Source organism: Dioscorea cayenensis, chromosome 5 (assembly GCF_009730915.1).
Source record: "Dioscorea cayenensis subsp. rotundata cultivar TDr96_F1 chromosome 5, TDr96_F1_v2_PseudoChromosome.rev07_lg8_w22 25.fasta, whole genome shotgun sequence".
NCBI classification, from domain to species: Eukaryota; Viridiplantae; Streptophyta; class Magnoliopsida; order Dioscoreales; family Dioscoreaceae; genus Dioscorea; species Dioscorea cayenensis.
The window spans coordinates 14,603,768-14,624,993 of NC_052475.1; the positions used below are offsets into that span (position 1 = coordinate 14,603,768).

At 40.5% G+C, this 21,226-nt stretch overlaps 2 non-coding genes across 2 annotated transcripts; one reads left to right on the top strand and one right to left on the bottom strand.

The window, feature by feature from the left end:
- Window positions 1-577: 577 nt before the first annotated feature.
- Window positions 578-684, top strand: LOC120262708. Its single transcript, XR_005536964.1, has one exon. It is a non-coding gene; the product is annotated as a small nucleolar RNA R71 (small nucleolar RNA).
- A 4,437-nt stretch (window positions 685-5,121) lies between these two features.
- LOC120262549 lies at window positions 5,122-5,227 on the bottom strand. The gene has a single exon (XR_005536818.1). It is a non-coding gene; the product is annotated as a small nucleolar RNA R71 (small nucleolar RNA).
- Window positions 5,228-21,226: the final 15,999 nt, after the last annotated feature.

The following is a 21,226-nucleotide window of genomic DNA, read 5'->3' on the forward strand; positions in this document are numbered from 1 at the left end:
GTCAAGTGCTTCTCTAAGTCATTCATTCAGGTTTCCAAACCTGAGACTCTGTTTTTCACCTGAGGTGCTTGTTGTTGTTGTTGGAAACCCAGTGGCCCCATGGCCTTTTGTGGACCCTGATTACTCCATGAGAAATTGGGATGATTCTTTCAACCCGAATTGTAGGTATTGCTATATGGTTTCCTTGAGGTCTCATGCCATTACCTACAAAATCAACATTTTCCCCCGAAGAAACATCACCGATAGAGATCGGGCAATCGGAGGGAGCATGTCCTCCACCACCCGGTGCAATTAGTCACGGCCCGCCACCTATTTGAAGTTAGAAGATCTAACTTCTTACTCAAATTCTCCACTTGAGCTGCCAATGAAGTTACCGCATCTATTTCATGGAGACTGGCCACTTTTTCCTTCTCCCTAGCATTCCATTGGTAGCTGTTTAACCCCATTTCTTTCAATTAACTGATGAGCCCCATCAGGGGTCTTGCTACCTAAGGTACCTCCTGCTGCCGCATCCAAGAGTTGCCTTGTACTCGGGTTCAAACCATTGTAAAAGGTCTGAACAATCATCCATTCCGGGAATCCGTGTTGCGGGCACTTTCTCAGGAGCTCCTTGAAACTTTCCCATGTCTCAAATAGAGACTCCAATTCAAACTGAACAAAGGATGAGATCTCATTCCTAAGCTTTGCAGATTTTTTGGGAGGGAAATAACGGGCAAGAAAAGCTTCTACCATCTCCTGCCATGTGGTAATCGATGCTCTAGGTAATGAGTGTAGCCACTGCTACGCTCTCCCCTTTAGGGAAAATAGGAAGGCTCTCAACTTGATGGCATCATCCGTCACTCCGTTTATCTTCAGCATATCACACAACTCGAGAAAACTCTCTATATGACTGTTTGGATCCTCATCGGCCAAACCGTTGAACTGTGCGGATTGCTGCAACATGTGGATGAATGTCGGCTTCAACTCAAAGTTCTGAGCTGTAATCGAGGGACGCACAATACTCGATTGTGTCCCCAACACTGAAGATCTGGCATAATCAGATAATGTCCTCTGTTGCTCATTCTGTTCTGCCATGTTTTCAGATCCTTCCACTACCAAATCAACTAAATTAGACTGTTCTTGCACAGGCTCTTTCCCTTTTCTTCTAAGTGTACGTTCAAGCTCAGGATCTCCTTCAATCAATATTAAGGGATTCCCTCGGGTCATAACCTAGAGCTGCACCCAAAAAGAAAGAAAAAGAAATCAGAACGATGATGGAATAAGAAGATATGAAACAGAATGTATGGTGAAATAGCTAAGAAAACAAAGTGCAAAGTATCTCTAAATGCCTACTCCCCGGCAATGGCGCCAAAAACTTGACAAGGTCCCCTTGTGTATATCCCGCAAGTGCACGAGTTTGTCGAAGTAATAATCCCGGATGAGCAGGTATCGAATCCACAGGGAGTAGGGAATAAAAACACTTAATCCGCCTCTTAGCTATGTGAAAGATCAGTAGTGATAAGTGTGACAATGATTCAATTCTCAAAAGGAAAAACAACGGGTAAGAAAGCACGAGTAAAGGAGGAGGTAAGGCAATCGATAAAGATGGGGTACTCAGATAATGCTCCGCCTAGAATAATTGTTTCATGTGCAAGAACCCTCTATTATGCTTCCTAATCGATGCAATGGTGAGTCGTGGAAATCCTTAATTACATAGTCCCAAATCTAAGGTCAACTATGGCTAACTCTATACATGTCCCGGAGGACAGATTAGATAACCTCTCAACCTCGCACCCGAATAGAGTTACAAAGAGCTCTAGGGAATCCAAGTGATAAATTTCTTCCTAATTATAGACCTAACCCTTTGGTCCAGGTGGAAGGTCCCTAACCACAATTAAGCCCTAGATACTAAGATCACCTCAATGCTTCACTCCGTTGCACGCGCAACTAAGCCCCAGCGGAGGGTCATCCCTTAGACCATTCACTCGATTATGGTAGCAAAGAACTCGAGGAACGGAGGTAGAATCTATCACGTCGGAGGGGAAAGGGGATGCCCCTGTACCTCTTGACTCACCCTCTCAACCCTCTCCAACCTAGCTTTGTCTAACGCTCGTGGTGTGTCACTCACTCACAAGGTTACCAACAAGAACTCTCACCCCTAGTGTCACTCTAAGGGAAATGTTCATACAATCAAGCATTCAAGGTTGGAACTCACAATAAACATCAACTAATTGAAAGCATAATAAAGAGATTCAATGAAACAGATACATCCTAGGGTTCACAAATACCCAAGTACCCACTAGGGGTTTAGCTCTCCATAGAGCTAAGTACAATAAAAGAAATAGAATGTAAAAGCAATGAATCCATAATGAAACCCCCTCGATGGTCGTGTCGATGGTCTTGTGGAAAGTCCTCTACTCGTCGTCCAAGGATTCCCTCAACCAGTATAGGATACGCCCTGACAGAAGCTCCCCTACCAACCTTCTTCCTAAGGAATGATGATGTCGGAGCCATAGAACCTCTCCAAAACCTTAGCCAATACCCCTCAAAACCCTAGCCGAAGCCCTCTCTCTGAATTCCTGTTTTCTCGGCCGACTGTGAACAGTACTACTACAGTGTTCTGCTGCAGTGTCCGGCCTGAATAGCTTCCCGAATCCATGCTTTCATCAGGGTAATGCAAACGGGCACACGTTCACGTCGTGGATCACTTGCTTCTTTAATGATTGACAAATTGGTGCAGATCTTGTTCTATGTGCATAAGTCGGAATGCTTGAGTGTGACTGCCCTTCTACCCCTCCAAATGGTTTTACTAACTCAAATACGAGGAGGTTGGTACACACCCTAGCATCTCGCACCCGACCTATGTCTTCGCGTTTGAACCTTAGCAAGATTTCCTCCAAAATCGGTGCATTATGATCCACATTGGCTTCTTTCCTTCATACTCGGCCTCACAACCCTACCTGCATAAAAGTAACATAAAAACACACATATTAGTGTAAAAACCCGAGAAATGTAATGCTCAACATAAGGAAAGAATGCTTCGCATTAATATCACACAAGCACTTATCACTGGACATTCACAGGGCCAGTTCACATGGGCACCCACACCCCCCTGTGTATTCACGCCCGTGTGGTTATCACAGGGTCATCCACAGGGGCGAGGCTTGGCCCCTGTGTCTTCTCGGAAAAAATCTCTAAGTCTCTGCAGGAAGACACACGTCCATACAGAAATTACCCACGGGCGTGTGACCGTCAAAAGGTCGCTCACAGGGGCAAGTCCACACCCCTGTGTCCTCTCGGGATGAGCTCATAGCAAAGATCGTGACGCTTCTTCAATAAAAAGCCTCATTCGTGAAGATCTTGCTATCAATGAATAAATCAGGATACGCAAATGCGACTGATTTCATGTCCCTCCAACTCATTGTAATTGCTTGAATACATGGAGATTGGCACACATTCACGTATCTTCGAACCTAACTTGTCTTTTTGCGTTTGTTCCTTCCAAGATTCCACCAAATAGTGCATTCACGATCTACTTGGGCTTATTTTCTTAATACTTAGTTTCACAAACCTAAATGTACGAAAGTATCACAAATACACATGTATTAGTGCTAAAACCTGATAACAGTAATGCTCATCATAAGAAAAGAATACTTCGTATTACTAATACACAAGCATTTATCAGAGTGATACTGGGGTTGAGAGTTCACATTGGTAATCCTTGTGAATAAGTGACACACCATGAGGATTAGACAAAGCTAGATTGGAGAGGGTGAGTCGAGAGGTAGCAGAGCATCCTCATCCCCCTCCAGTGTGATTTATCCTACCTCCATTTTCTAGAGTTTTTTGCGGTCACAATAGAGTGAATTATTAAGAGAGAAACCATGCTGGGGCTTAGTTGCGCAAGCAACAGAGTAAAGCGTTGAGGTAATCCTTAGTATCTGGGGCTTAATTGTGACTAAGGGCCTTTAGCCTGGACTAAAGAGTTAGGTCTACATACAGGAATAGGGTTTATTACTTGGAATCCCTAGAGCATCTTGCAACTTTACACAGTATGAGGTGTTGAGACTGATGGATTTCTCCACCGGGGTATAGTATAGAGTTAGTCACGATTGACCTTAAGTTTGGGACCGTATATCTTAGGATGCCCAGGACTCATTGAGCATTAGTTAGGAAGCATAATAGTTGGCTTTGCACTTAAAGGGATAATCCTATATGGAACAATATCCGAGTATCCCACTTCATATCGACTTCTTTTCCTCTCAATTATTTGTGTCTCTCTTTCTTATTTCTTTTATTTTTGTCTACATTACATCTTATCAACATAATCATTGTTTCATCTTTGCTTGGTTAAGTAGCAATCTTGGTGTTTTTATTCCCTACTCTCTGTGGATACAATACCCACTCACCTAACATTTATTACTTCAACAAACCCGTGCACTTGCGGGTCACATGCAAAGGGTGTGTCAAGTTTTTGGCACCTTTGCCTGGGAGTAGGCGTTTAGAGATACTTTACACTTTTCTATCTTAGCTATTCATTCATTCATTCTATTTCACATCTCCTTATGCTATCATCGTTCTGATTTGTTTTATTTTTTTTTATTCAGCTCCAGGTTATAACCCGAGGGAAAACCTTCGATATTCATTGAAGGTGATCCTGAACTTGAACATATACTAAGAAGAAGGGGCAAAGAACCTGTGCTAGAACTGTCTAATCAAGCTAAAATAGAAGTTGAAGGGTCAGACAATATGGCAGAGCAGAATGAACAACAGAGAACACTTTCTGACTAAACTAGACCCTCAGTTTTGGGCACACAATCTAGTATTGTGTGATCCCCTGATTACTAGCTCCAAATTTTGAGCTAAAGCCGGCATTCATCCAAATGATTGAGCAGTCAGCTCAGTTCAATGGTTTGGCCGATGAGGATCCAAACAATCACATCGAAAACTTCTTGGAAGTTTGTAATATGCTGAAGATCAACAGAGTTTCAGATGATGCTATCAAATTGAGCTCTTTCCTATTCTCTCTCAAAGGAAGAGCCAAGTAGTGGCTTCATTCCTTGCCAAAAGCATCCATCCCAACTTGGAATGAGATGGTCAAAGCTTTCCATGCAAGATACTTCCCTCCGGGAAAGTCGGTAAAGTTTCATAATGAGATATCGTCATTTGTTCAGATGGAGATTGAATCCTTGCTTGAGACGTGGGAGCGATTCAAGGATCTCTTGCGGAAGTGTCCACAACACGGATTTCCCGAATGGATAATCATTCAAACTTTTTACAACGGATTGAATTCAAGTACAAGACAACTTCTAGATGCCACCGCAAGAGGTACAATGGGAACCAAGACCCATGATGAAGCACGATAGTTGATAGGAGAAATGACCATGAATAGTTACTAATGGAATACAAGGGAAAGGAAGAAAGTGGGTGGACTCCATGAGATCGATACGGTTACATCTTTGGCAGCCCAAGTAGAGCCATTGAATAAGAAATTGGATACATTGACTTCACCGGAGGTGGCCGCTATCACTAGTTGTGATGGTTGTGGGGGTTCACATATGCCGTCTGATTGTCCTATTTCGATTGCTACTTCAGCTCCGACTGAACAAGTAGACTTTGTGGGCAATTTCGGGAAGAGTACAAGGTAATCCTTATAGTATAACCTACAACCTATGGTGGAGGAACCACCATAATTTCTCATGGAGTAACCAAGGGCAGCAAAAGGCCATAGCACCACATGGTTTTCAACAATAACAAGCCCCAAACATGAAGAATAGAGTTTCAAGCTTGGAGACCTGGATGACCGACTTAGAGAAAGCCTTGACCAGATTTGTGCAATCATCGGATACTACTGTTTCAATCGGTCGAGGCTACACTTCGCAACCACACCACTTCATTGTACAATTTAGAGAATCAAGTGGGGCAAATTGCGAAGTCTCTATTGGAGAGACCACAAGGAAGCTTGCCGAGTAATACTGAGACCAATCCAAGAGAACATGTGAAGGTGATCACTTTGAGAAGTGGTCGTGAGGTCGAGGGTAGGTTTCGAAGTGAGAAGACAAATGTTGAAGCACCCGAGATAGTAGAGGTTGAGGAAAGAGCAAACAAGGAGAAGGAGGTGGCACCCCCACCTTACAAGCCAAGAATCACTTATCCTTCAAGATTGAAGAACGAACAAAATGATGAGCAATACAATAAGTTCTTGGGTCTATTCAAGCAATTGCACACATAACATTCTTTTTGTGGAGGCGTTGTCTCAAATACCATGGTATGCTAAGTTCTTAAAAGATCTTTTGACCAATATGAGGAAGTTGGAAGAGAGTGCATCGATGATCCAAGATGCCTCTTGTTCGGCGGTGTTGTAAAAGAATATGAATAACAAGAAGAAAGACCCCGGAAGCTTCATCATCCTGTACAACATTGGCAATTTGGGTGAAGAAATGGCATTGGCGGATTCAGGGCTAGTATCAACGCCATGCCATATTCTTTTTTTTAGAAGATATGCTTGGGAGAGCCTAGGCCCACTCGGATGACATTACAATTGGCAGACCGAAAGTGAGACATCTGAGGGGCATCATTGAAGATGTGCTTGTCAAAGTTGACAATTATATATTTCCTATAGACTTCGTAGTTGATAAGTGCTTCTGCGATACGAATGCGAAGCGTTTATTCCTTATGTTGAGCATTACTTTTCTTGGGTTTTTACACTAATATGTGTGTTTTTATGTTACTTTTATGCGGGTAGGGTTGTGAGGCTGAGTATGAAGGAAATAGGCCAATGTGGATCATAATGCACCAATTTTGGAGGAAATCTTGCTAAGGTTCAAACGCGAAGACATAGGTCAGGTGTGAGATGCTAGAGTGTGTGCCAATCTCCTCGTATTCGAGTGGGCACATCCATTTGGAGGGGCACAAAGGCAGTCACATTCGAGCATTCTGACTTATGCACATAGAACAAGAGCTCCACTAACGTGTACATCATTGAAGAAGCAAGTGATCCACGACGTGAACATGTACTCGTTTGCGTTACCCCGATGAAGTATGGAATTTGGAAGCTATTCAGGTCGATACTGTAGCAGAGCACTGTAGTAACATTGTAGCATATACTGTAGCAGCACTGCTCACAGCTGGCCGAGAGACCAGAGAAACAGAGAATCCACACGGGCGTGTGGAAATTATCCACGCTAGTGTGGAAATTCCGCACAGGTGCATGGAGAATCCATGCCCATGTAGTCACCCGATTCCAGCCCTATTTAAAATCGATTTAGCCCCGATTTTGGTATTCTTTTCTCCATCTTTTCCCCAACTTTTGAGAGGGCTTCGGCTAGGGTTTCGAGGGATATTGGACAAGGTTTTGGAGATGTTCTACGGCTCCGATATCGTCATTCCTTAGGAAGAAGGTTGGTAGGGGAGCTTGCGTCGAGGCATATCCTATACAGGACGAGGGAATCCTTGGACGACGAGTAGAGGACTTTCCACAAGACCATCGACACGACTATCGAGGAGGTTTCTTTATGGATTCATTGCTTTTACATTCTATTTCTTTGATTGTACTTAGCTCCATGGAGAGCTAAACCCCTAGTGGGTACTCGGGTATCGTGAACCCTAGGATGTATTTGTTTCTTTGAACCTTTTTATTATGCTTTCAATAAATTGATGTTTATTGTGAGTTCCAACCTTGAATGCTTGATTGTATGAACATTTCCCCTAGAGTGACACTAGGGTTGAGAGTTCTTGTTGGTAACCTTGTGAGTGAGTGACACACCATGAGCGTTAGACAAAGCTAGGTTGGAGAGGGTTGAGAGGGTGAGTCGAGAGATACAGGAGAGTCCCCTTTCCCCTCCGGCATGATAGATTCTACCTCCGTTCCTCGAATTCTTTGCGGCCATAATAGAGTGAATGGTCTAACGGATGAACTTCCGCTGGGGCTTACTTGCGCGTGCAACGGAGTGAAGCGTAGAGGTGATCTTAGTATCTAGGGCTCAATTATGGTTAGGGACCTTCCACCTGGACCAAAAGGTTAGGTCTATAATTAGGAAGAGATTTATCACTTGGAATCCCTAGAGCTCTTTGCAACTCTATGCGAGTGCGAGGTGTTGAGATTGTTCGATTTCTCCTCCGGTACATGTATAGAGTTAGGCATAGTTAACCTTATATTTGGGACTATGTAATTAAGGATTTCCATGACTCACCATTGCATTGATTAGGAAGCATAATAGAGGGTTCTTGCACTTGAAACAATTATCCTAGGTGGAGCATTATCCGGGTACCCCATCTTTATCGATTGTCTTACCCCCTTCTGTACTTTTGCTCTCTCACTTGTTGCTTTTACTGTTGAGAATTGAATCATTGTCACACTCATTATCATTGATCTTTTACATAGCTAAGAATCGAATTAAGTATTTTTATTCCCTACTCCCTCTGGATTCGATACCCTCTCACCCGGGATTATTACTTCAACAAACCCGTGCACTTGCGGGATATACGCAAGGGAACTTTGTCAGTAGTATTGGACATCGATGAGAATGCGGATGTTCCTTTGATACTTAGGAGGCAATTCTTCCGCACTTTCCAAGGCACTGATCGACATGGATGGTGGAGAGTTGACACTGAGGGTGGGCGACGACAAATTGACCTAATGCCTCGTCGAAGCTATGTGACATTCTTTTGACTTTGATGATACTCTCTACTTTCTTGACACTATTGATGAGCTAATCGATGAATTTTTCAGGAAATGTTGAATCCGGGCCCATACGAGAGGTTGCTAGACTAAGAAGTGAAGGAGGAAGAAGTAATGATACTTGGTCTAGAGAAGAAAGTACCATCTACCCTGGGGATTGTGAAGAAGGTGCTCCAGAAGATGAAGCAAGCAAGGAGACATCACAAGAAATGCCCCAGTCTATTGGGGATGCACAAGAACGGAACAATGGTGACGAACCCTCATGTGGTAATAAGCTTGATAACTCTTCCTCTACCTTCAAAAGACTATGTTCATCATGCTTCCAAGTCATGGGTAAGAGGGAAACATTCATCTATGAGCCTCCGTGAGGTAAGACAAGGTACGTCAAGCTAAATGACGTTAAACAAGCGCTTCTTGGGAGGAAACCCAAGTCTTTATTGTTTTTCTAGTTTTTATTTACTTTTTGCATGAATAAGGCTTTGAGTGTTGGTGTATAGATCTTTTTCAATGCTTTTGCTGTGATTTTCTTGTGGATTATTTAGTGTTTTCGTGTGCTTACAATGTGTATAGTGGTGTTATTGGTCGTTTGAGCAAGTTTTTCGTGAATTTCCCTGGAATATTTCGCATGATAAGACAAGCTCTGAGTGTATTTACATGTTCAAGGATTTTCTGTAGAGCCTGCAGTTCTTTCTAAGTCATCCGGAGAAAACGCACGGCCGTGTGGAATTTTCACATGGCCGTGGATCTCTACAGAAGAGCTCTCCTCCATCCTGAGAATACATAAGGGGGTGTGGGTACCCCTGTAAGCTGGGCCTGTGAAGGTCCACGCTTGTGTGGAATTTCCGCACAGGCGTGTGTTATACTTAGAGAGTTTTCTCGGTTGGACAGAGAAGCCACAGGGGCGTGCATCTACCCCTGTGGATTGGGCACACGGGCGTGGAAAATTTTAACACGGCCGTGTGGGTGTGTTCAGAAGCATTGAGTTGTTTTCCTGAGAGCACACAGGGGCGTGTGTCGGGCCCTGTGGATATCTCGTGTGGATGTGCAGAAAGCAGAGGGCTACGTTCTTCTTTATAAATCGATCGAGGTATCTCTATTTACAGACTCTAAAACCCTCAGAAAACACTCTTGCTTATGCTCCCGACCTTCAACTGTGGGTTTAGAGAAGTTTCATTTGAGTTTTATGGCCAATTTAAAGATTTTTAAAGATATCTTGTCGGTAAACCCTCTCTTTCCTCTTGCCTTTGCCACTACTCAATTTTCTTTGATCTCCTTTGATTAAACAGGTGAATGTGCCTCGTTTTTATACAAAAAAGTGCTGACATTTGTTTAGAGCAAGTTTAAAAGCGATTTGGAGGTATATTTGTGGAATTTGAGCACAAGGAGCGTGCGGCTTTCAAGCCATGTGGATCCACACGGTCGTGTGGAATTTCCACACGACCGTGTAGATCCTTGCAGTATTGTTTTATGAATGAATTTGATCATTTTCTTTTCGATACTTGCAAGTATGCCCCCCAGAACAAAGAAAGCCACTGGCAAGTACCCCCGAGAGCACTACCCTAAGCCTGAGCATATAGAATTTGTTATTCCCGAGCACCAGGCTCGGTTTGAGCATTTGTCCAAGCTTAAGTTTGGTCAGATGCAGTTCCCGGATTTGGACATTGTGCGAGAGATACAGATAACCGACAACATAGCAAATGAGCTTGAGGAGATGCTAGCTATAGGCAGTTAGTGCAAACTGTTATCTATTCGTGACCCTATTATTTGTTTGCCAACACTGGAAGTACTCGCATCATTTGAGTTTGATAGATCGTACTCCAGTTTTAACAGTGGTGATACCATACAGTTTAGAGTATTCAAGCATCATTACAGTATGAGCATCACTCAGTTTTTGACTCGATTGGGGCTCTATGATGACGAATTCACTGCCACAGAGGAGTACGAGCAGCTTCCTACAGATTATCCAGGTAGCTTGACTCCTTAGTGCGCTTATCGAGTATTATGTGGCCATGGTCAGTATGAGACAGGGGTGTCAAAGACGACTTACCTATCTAGGCTGAGTTACAGATACATGCATGTTGTTTTGAGCATATCAGTGAATGATCACGGGAACAGCACTGGAGTTTTGAGGAGGCAGGAGTTGTTATATCTGTACTCCATGGTGCAAAGTGAGCTGATTCACTTAGGACATGTCGTGGCAGAGTATCTGAGACCTCAGGGATAGTATGCCAGGATCAGTTCCCTCTACTCTGGACCCTACATTATGAGGCTTATCATGGGTATGGGCCTATTAGATGCTATTAGAAGGGCCGAGAAGGCAATCATACTTACCCTCTTGGGTATAGAGACGATCAGACATATGGTTATGTTGCGTAGGTATGGGCCGGGAGTGAATGTATTGATTGTGCCTGACCCAGAGATAGCAGGGAGAGAAACTGATACAGACGAGGGGTCACAGCAGGCTTCCATACCTCAGCCCAAGTAGATTGAGACTGATGCACCACCTGCAGCACGAGAGCCACCTCCAGTGTAGATCTTTTCACCACCTCGAGCCCATGATCACTTTGAGAGGGTCGATAGTGTAGTGGAAGTATTGTAGAGTGACTTGGCTGAGGTGCGCACTACACAGGCTGTGAACCATATAGAGATGATGGCGCGTCTTGATATATTACAGCAACTACTTGAGCGTGACGTGACTTCACCGTTTGCTATGAGATCGAGGACCCCTTAGGCTCCGCCATCATCACCATTGCTATCTCCACCTGCACTATTTGATTTTGCACCAGCAGCAGCAGAGCCGACACCAGATGACACTGACGCTTGATGCGTCTTTTCTTTTATTTCTTTTATGTTTTTCGTATTTTATTTTAGTATTGCTATTTTGGACTTGTACACTCATAAAGGATTTTTCTTCTGAGTTTATCTTTTATTTTATCTCGAGTTGTATTCCATTGCTCTATCTTTTATATACTCGAGTTGTTTTTGTTTATTGAGCTTCACTGAATCCCCTTGTGTATGCGTGCAGATGGTCTTGTCAGTATGGGAATTGAAAACTAGTCATGGACACGGCCAAGGTGTTTTACACTTGGCCGTGTGTGCTTCACAACCCGTTGGAACTTCACTCCCAATGATTTAGCTCCATCAAATGCAACACTGGGAGTCAGGGGAATATTGTTTCGATTGCCTCTTCCATATATATTCTTGATTGTTATATTTTGTAATGAGCTTGCATGTGTACATTGAGGGTAATGTATAACTTAAGTGTGGGGGGAGTTACATTGCACATGTCCTTTACATAAGTTTTAACTGGACATACATGCTTACATAGCCAATGGTGGTGCACCTTAGTTGCAACGATTGTATTCTTGAGTCTAGGTGAAGTTTTAACAATGAATGTTTTTATGCTCTAGTTTTTACTTGAATTTCTAGGAATTTTTGCCCGATTGACACTTGTTGCACATCTCACTCATTAAACTCTTTTGGAAACTAAAGTTCGATGTTTAAGGGACTAATTAGTTTTGTTTCTTGTTTCGTTATTGAAAAAAAAATTAAAATAAAATTAAAATTAAAATTAAAATAAACAAATTTAAAAAAAAATAAAAGAGAAAAAGAGAAAAAATTTGTACTTGTTTGTGTGCATTGGGGGTGGAAAGAGTTACCGCCTATGAAATATGAAGCTACTCTCATAAGTCAGATACTAATTATGCCCTAATGGAAGAAAGAGCTATCTCATGGGATGAGTGAAAGCTACTACTCTAGTAGAAAGAGCTACCACCTCGAAAGTGTGGAAGCCACCTTAGTGGCCACTTTGGAAAGGGCTACCTTAGAGGATGTGTGAAGCTACTACCATTCCTTTATTTTATTGTGTTTTGTAGATAAATAAATCCCTTTGAGGAGTATACTTTGGGTTGAATTGAGTGAGTTTACACACTCTTGCACGATTTCGGGTTTGTTGTCCTTTTTGATTCAAGTTTAAGCTAGAGCATTGATTTTTCATATTTAGTGTTGAAATTTCCCCTTACTTATAGAATGCTCTTTTTGCATGCTTTGGTGAACCTAAGGCCAAGCACTTTCATTATTTCCTTCTTCTATGGTTCAATGATTTATTTTTGCTTGGGGACAAGCAAAAGCTTAAGTGTGGGGGAGTTTGATAAGTGCTTGTGTATTAGTAATACGAAGTATTCTTTTCATACGTTGCACATTACATTTATCAGGTTTTAGCACTAATACATGTGTATTTGTGTTACTTTGGTACATGTAGGATTGTGGAGCCAAATATGTAAGAAAGAAGCCAATGTAGATCGTGAATGCACTATTTGATGAAATCTTAGAAGAAACAAATGTGAAGACATAAGTTGGGCTCAAAGATAAGAGAATGTGTGTCAACCTCCATATATTCAAGCAATTACAATAAGTTGGAGGGGCACGAAGACAGTCACATTTGCATATCCCGACTTGAGCAATGATATCAAGATCTTCACCAATGAGGCTTTTTATTGAAGAAGCGACGCGATCTATGGCATAAACATGTGCCCGTTTATGTTGCCACCATGAAAAGTGTGAATCGGGAGTGTTTTTGGCCTGTACTGTAGTAATTAATGTAGCAGTTACTGTTTACAGCCCACAAAAAATCAGAATTCCAAAGAATCCACACGCCCTTGTGGAATTTCCAAAGGGGCGTATGGAAAATCCATAGGGTCGTGTGGATGCCCGATTCCAGCTTATTTAAAGCCACGATTCAGCCCAATCTCAGCATCATTTTTTTCATCTTTTCTCCAACTCTTGAGAGGCTAGCGGTTAGGGTTTAGAGAGGTATTGGAAAGGCTTTTGGAGTTGTTCTACAACTTCGATACCGCGTTTCTCTTGGAAGATAGCTATTGGGGGAGCTTTCATCAGCACTGATCCGGCGAGGTGTGCCCTAAGCTTGATGAGGGGACCTTTGGAAAGGACGAGGCTACTCCACAATACCATCGACATGACTACCGAGGGGGTTTTCCTAAGGATTACTTGTTTTTACTTTTGATTTTACTATTGATTGTATCTTGCTCCATGGAGAGCTAAACCTCTAGTGGGTACTTGGATTTGTGAACCCTAGAATGTATTTGTTTCATTAACCTTTTATTATGATTTCTTTAATTGATGTTTTAATTGAGTTCCAATCTTGAATGCTTGTTGAATGATTTCTCCGTTATAGTGACACTAGGATTGAGAGTTCACATTGGTAATTCTTATGAGTGAGTGACACACCACGAGGGTTAGAAAAAGCTAGATTGGAGAGGGTCGAGAGTGTGAATTGAGAGGTAGCGGAGCGTCCCCTTTCCCCTCCGGTGTGATTTATCCTACCTCCATTTTCTAGAGTTCTTTGAGGTCACAATAGAGTGAAGTACTAAGAGAGGACCTCCGCTGGGGCTTAGTTGCGAGAGCAACAGAGTGTAGCGTTAAAGTAATCTTTGGTATCTGGGGCTTAATTTATTGTGACTAGGGGTCTTTCGCCTGGACCAAAAGGTTAGTTCTACATATAGGAATAGGGTTTAAAACTTGGAATCCCTAGAGCGTCTAGCAACTTTGCACAGTGTGAGGTGTTGAGACTGATCGATTTTTACTCCAGGGCATAGTATAGAGTTAGTCACGGTTGACCTTAGGTTTGGGACCGTGTATCTTAGGATGTCCACAACTTATTGAGTATTAGTTAGGAAGAATAAAAGGTGGTTTTGCACTTGAAGGGATAATCCTATGCAGAACAATATCCGAATATCCCACTTCATATCGATTGCCTTTCTAATCACTTATTTGTGCCTCTTTCTTATTTCTTTTATTTTTGTCTACATTACATCTTATCAACACAATCATTGTTTCATCTTTGCTTGGTTAAGTAGCTATCTTGGTGTTTTTATTCCCTCCTCCCTATGTATACAATACCCACTCACATGGGATTTATTACTTTGACAAATCTGTGCACTTGCGGACGCAAGGGGTGTGTCAATTACTAGTATAGCTGATTACCTAACTTGGGAAAGCCGCACCTCCATATTATTCCCAAAACATGGATGAAAGCTGATGCTAGCCTGGCTATGCATGGTGCCAATATTCATGTCCTTACACTCTTTCATCATGGAAGGGATCTCCCACGCTGGTTAATGAAGCAATTGCATATGAATGGGATTCACTCGTAATTTTATTTTTCTTTCTTTTCTTTCTTAGTCCGGCCCTTGTTTAGGCTTGTTTGCAGTTTGTTTTTGCTTTCTTGTCTTCTAACTTAGTTTTTCTTTTTTATTTACTGAATAAATAGCTACTAGAGCTCCTTTCCAAAAAAAGAAAAAAAAAAAAGAAAATGCATTTACAATGAAGATAGAAGACTCTCATGGCGCCTTAGTCCAATACTTGATCAGATTAGACCAAAGTTGCGCCTGTTTTCTATGGCATGAGTGGATGTCATACGTCAGAATCTCAATGTTGTGGCGGATAGCCTAGCTAATTTTGCATGACACAACCCAGCTCTCATTATTCCATCAAGGCATGGAGTTGCTTTAATTTGTTGGCTCAAAGAGGGGATTAAATTTTTGATAGGTTACTAAGTTTTGGACTTGTTTCTTTAAGGTTACCAAGTTTCAATTTGGATCAAAATTGTTACTAAAATTTGATATCATTTCTCCGGCAGGTGACCCGCGAGTAACCACATTCATCAAGCTGATGTGTCTATCGAAAAAACACAGTCAGCCTGATGAGGCCACATCACCAGGATGCCACATCAGCCATTTGGCCACGTAAGGTTATTTGTGCCAAATCAGCATCTTCTTCTTCCCCCCATTGTTTACCCTAGCTCCAATATGAACAGGGAGCACGACCCCGATAATGAATTGAGCTCCAACTTCTTCATTGTTCACCCTAGCTCAAACATGAACAGAAAATCCGAGAGCACAATGGGTCCACTCCGACAATGTTAACAAGTGAATCAATGGTGTCATTAGAAGATAATGGAGCTCCGATTGAAGCTTTAGGGCTAGGGTGTTTTAAATTTTTTTTTTTTTTAAACAAAAATTGCAAAATGGAGCAACATAATTTTGGTGGTTTATTATTTATGTTTATTTCTCATTTGAATTGATATAATTGTTAACTGTAAGAGAGGATTGCTGGGTTGTAGGATTTTTTTTTTATTTTAGTATATTAATTGTTCTTCTACAACTACAGTATTTTTTTGTGGTTTTTTGTGGTTATTTGGTGGATTTATAAATATACCTATTATTTTATAGCATGCAAGCTGCTTGAGGGAATGCCAAAGAGAGCTATAATTCAAAGATTGTATTATGTGAGATGTAATTCAGTGTGAATTGGTAGTATGGAATGAGTGTTTGTAATTTTTCAGTAATTGTAGTTATAAGAACAGTATTACAATGGGGGATAGTGTCTTTCATATCAGGTGTTTGTTGATATGCCAAGTTGGAGGATTAGTTCAATTTAATAGATTCTCAAAACCAACAATATAAGAGAATGAATAATGAGAAGAATGGCATCTTTTGGTCATCATTTCCTTGAAATCTCCTGGCTCCCTTCTCTCATCTCTCCTCTGCTCCTCCTATCCTTCTCCTCTCCTCCTCCTATCCTTCCTCCACTTCTATGTTTCTTCTATATTGGGCTCCTGATTACCAGAAATCGGCATCAAGCTCAATGTTGTCACATATGCGCAATGTTGTCATAGTTTTATGTATAAGATATAGCAGTGTTTATTAAAATAGCTGTATGTGCAATCTATAACAATGGAAACATGCATATAGTGCAGCCAGTGAATGCAACCAAAACATTTCATTAAATGGCACAACAAAATGCCTGTGGATATACTTGGACCTGTGGTTTATGATAAACAGATACATTAAATGGCACACATACTACACAATAATATGTTTTACTTGAATTATAACAATGAATTTACATTAGTGACTAACAAAAAATTTACATTATTGACTGTAAATTTATAACAATAAATTTATATTAGTGACTGTAACAATCACACATACTACGCAATGCCATGTTTAGTTGTATCAGCAAATTCCTGAAGCCAGACATAGCAGACATACTACACAAAAACCAAAACATTCATTCCACACAATATTACAAAGATTGAAGCCAAACAGTCAAATTCCTGGGGGAAGCCATACCCTTCTTCTTTTGCCAGCATCCCCCTCCTTTGCCTTGTCATCATATTTTTTACCTTTTCCTCCAGTTTTGTTCACATGTTCCCTTCTTTGTTCAGTGGTGCTTTTATCTGCTCCTTGTGAGTTATTGTAATTAGCCCCCCTCCTTATGCCTAGTTTTGTCCTCCTCAGCAAATTCCCACATTTAGGAATTGTGTTGCCAGGGAGAATTTCTTCAGGCGTGTAGATTAACTGCCATTGAGAGGGAACAATAAGAATATATGCAAGGGTGTAAGTAGACTCTGCAGAATTCAATGACACTAACTTGTGACATAGGTTCCTGGGGGATTTCTTCATGTCGTGTGCTCTCCTCTACCTCTGTACATTGGCTTGGATAATGAACCTAATACAAATACACTAGATCTTATTCACAATAACCCAAGTTGTTAGTAGTGCTTAAATATTTATCATATACTATATTTCTCAATAAATTACCTGGTGTCTTATTTTGTCTTGGAGGTAATCATTTGGTTCACCATCTTTAGTTTGTTGCATTTGTTCTTGATGGCCCTATAGTTTAAGCAGTGTAAGAAGAAAATTTTCAGTGGATAATGTATGCCAATAATGATGAACACATACATTAAATGGCACAACGAAATACCTGTGGATCTACTTGGACTTGTATGTCAACATTCACATTACCATCCGGTTGTTTATGTTGATGGCTACCTATCTCTGAACTATCCATATTACCCTACCATTAAATCAATTCACACTTAGAAAAACACACAGAAGATGACATACAAATGAAACCAAAGCAGTATTAAATATAAACAAAGCCTATACCTGTTTACCATGGTATCTTCTGTTATGACCTTTTGCTCCACAGACCCCACAAGTAACTTTGCTCCCTTTGTTGGCCACCTTTCCCTTATTGAACCCATTGTTGTCTTCATCATCTGTCCTCCTCCTTAATAATGTCTTCCTTCCTCTCTTCTTGTTCACAGGCAGAGGTGGTATCATGGGTTGTTGTTCACTTTTGGGCCAGGATTCCCTGCTGTGTGTGGGGTTTATGGTGTGCCCATAAGTATCTAGATATATATTGACACTGTAACACTCATGGAGGAAATTTTCTGGTTTATCCATGTTGTGATATATCACTGATACTGCATGACTGCAAGGCACACCATTGAGCTGCCATACCCTACAGGAACAACTTCTCTCAACTTTATCAACAACAAACTGCCCCTCGGGTCCTAAAACTTGATACTTAGCCCCCCCTGACCAAGTTGTAGTATAAAAAGAGCTCATTTGCTTGTATTTCTCTAACTTTTTTAAAATTCTAGGGCAATGGGTGGATTTCCAATTCTTTGCAGCATCCCTCCTCTTTTGTATCCTACTCATCAGTTGGGTTCTGATCATCTCATTCAGGCTCACTATTCCTTTTGTTCTTGCCTCGAGAATTTGGCCATTAAAGCACTCACATAAATTGTTCAATAACATATCACATTTAAATTTCTCATGGAAGTGTGCCCTAGACCAATGTTTTGGACCTATTTTTTTCAAGTAATCAAAGGCTCCTTGAGACATCCTAGATAGAATATTCATTTCTTTTTCAAATGCAGCTAGGTAAGTGGCCTTTGCAAATCTCCATAGTTGATCTTTAAGAGCCTTCCCCCTAAAGTTTTTCCTATAGTTGGTGTGGATGTGCCTAACACAAAACCTGTGCTCACTATCAGGAAACAACTCATCTATTGCATTAATTAAACCCTAATTTGGGCACACCATCCCCATAACAAAAGAAAACAAAAGAACATATAAAGCATTTTTTCAGTAAGCAAGACATGCACAAATTATTAAGTATCAAGATTATCAAACCAGTAGGCAAAAAAATACAGGAGTTATTAAGTATCTATACATACCTTCTGTCGATCACTCATGAAGGCCCAGTGTTCACTATCTGTGATCATTAGGTCTTCTGATAATAGCTGCAAGAACACCACCCAATTTTCCCTATTTTCTTTATTCACCACAGACCAAGCAACAGGGTAAATGGAGTTGTTAGCATCTATACTTACTGCAGTCAATAGCTGGCCCCCATATAACCCTTTCAAAAAACACCCATCTACAGAGATAATTCTCCTACAACCTGCCAAAAACCGACTCCTAAGAGGTGACAAACACACATGCATAGCCTCAAACATTCCCTGCTCACATCTGAACTTAATTGTTGAGCCAGGATGGGTCCGAAGAAGCTCTAATCTATAATCATATAGACTGAGCATCTGTGTTTTCTCATCACTATCTATTTCCCTAATTTACACATGAAAACATACACCAATGAACAAATGAGTTAAGATGACTAATAACCAGTTTTTTCCATACCTAGTTAACTTATATCCTAGTTTAAGTGACCATATAAATACCTCAAGGCAATACATTTGGCTCTATATGCTGTCAATCTTGCTATTTGAACCCCCTGGTTGGTTTTCACAGCCTGTATAATCCCAGCCAGCTTCCATGTAGGGTCACTTCTGAATTGCTCCATGTATGTTTTCGCTATCCAACTAGCATTCACATGTCTGTTCTTATGTTCTCTTCCACATTCATGATTCAAAACCCCTGATTTTATTTGAACTGTTATCCCATCATTTGGCATTAGAGAGGCCCACAGGTAGAAAGGGCAACCTTTTGCACAGTAAGCCTTGCATCTAGTTTTTGTGTTGGGTCTGAAGTTCATGACATATCTGTTCTTAATCCCATAATTTTTTTATAGCCTCTTTGAATTGTTTGAAATTCCTGAATTTCATGCCTATCTTGAAGTGAGGGTTTCTCATGTCAGTTTCCTCATTAAACTCTGAATATTTTGGCATTGCAGGTTTAACTCCTTCTGAATCAGTTGATGAGCACGATTGTAGATCATAAGAGCTTGCATAGTCAGATAGATTTGCATAGTCAGATCCCATTTCTAGTTGTTGTTCATGCACAATTACTATAGCTGTAGACATGCATTTATTCCAACTGCATCATCATCTGAGCTTTCATAAAAGGTATAATCTGAATCATCAATCTCAACTTCTTCACAATCCTTTTTCCTGTTAGTTGCTCTCCCTGTCAACATCTCCTCTAAGTCTTCTTCTTCAGTATCTTGATCATCTTCATCACCAGAATAGATTGCACCACCAACATCACTTGCACCACACCAGTCTGCACTAGGAATCCCCCCTTTATCCACTACATCTATGTGGACATCATGATTTTTTATGCAATCCACAGACATGGCCATTGTAAGAGCATTCAAGTCTGTTACAATTTCCTTAAAACTTCCATTACCAGTACTTGTATCCAACCACCATATGCTACAATTTTCCACATCTATTTTCAACTGTTTGGCCATGCTCAGGATTTCAATCTTTGATATTTGATCTGCACACACAAAGTCTACATACCCTGCCATCCTCTTTATACCGTTGATCATGCAATGCATCTGAATTGTAAATAATTCTGATTATGGTACTGAAATTGAATCCAACAAATAAGAACTTAGGTTCTTGACCTCTACCTAATAAAAGGGATGAGTTCTAACCTACATACTAAAGTCCGACATACTAAAGCACAATGTTATTTATTTATTTTTTTTTATAAACTATATAGCAGTAACTACATTCAGGAGACCTAACAGATTTAACAACACAATTAAAATCCAACCAACCTATCAAACATAAAACTCATTATAAAAGAAAAATCAGAAACCCTAATTTCATATTGTTGAACAAGAGTACAAAATTACTTATAAGAGAAAAAATCAGAAATCCATATTCTTCAATAAGAATAGAAAACTCATTAGAAATGACATATCTGAAACCTTCAAGGTATACTGGAAGGGTAAACACAATTAACTAATGGCAGTGAAAATTTAAATTAAACAACAACACATACACAATTAAATCAGAAACCCTAATTTCATATTGTTGAACAAGAGTACAAAATTACTTATAAGAGAAAAAAAATCAGAAATACATATTCTTCAATAAGAATAGAAAACTCATTAGAAAATTAACATATGAAACCTTCAAGGTATATGGAAGGGTAATCACAATTAACTAATGGCAGTGCAAATTTAAATTAAACAACAACACATACACAATTAAATCAGAAACTCTAATTTCATATTGTTGAACAAGAGTACAAAATTACTTATAAGAGGAAAAAATCATAAATACATATTCTTCTACAAGAACAGAAAACTCATTATAAAATTAAAATATGAAACCTTCAAGTTATATGGAAGAGAAAACACAATTAACTAATGGCAGTGCAAATTTAAATTAAACAACAACACATACACAATTAAAATAGAAACCCTAATTTCATATGCTTGAATAAGAGTAGAAAACTTCTTATGTAAGAGAAAAATCAGAAATCCCTGCAAACATAA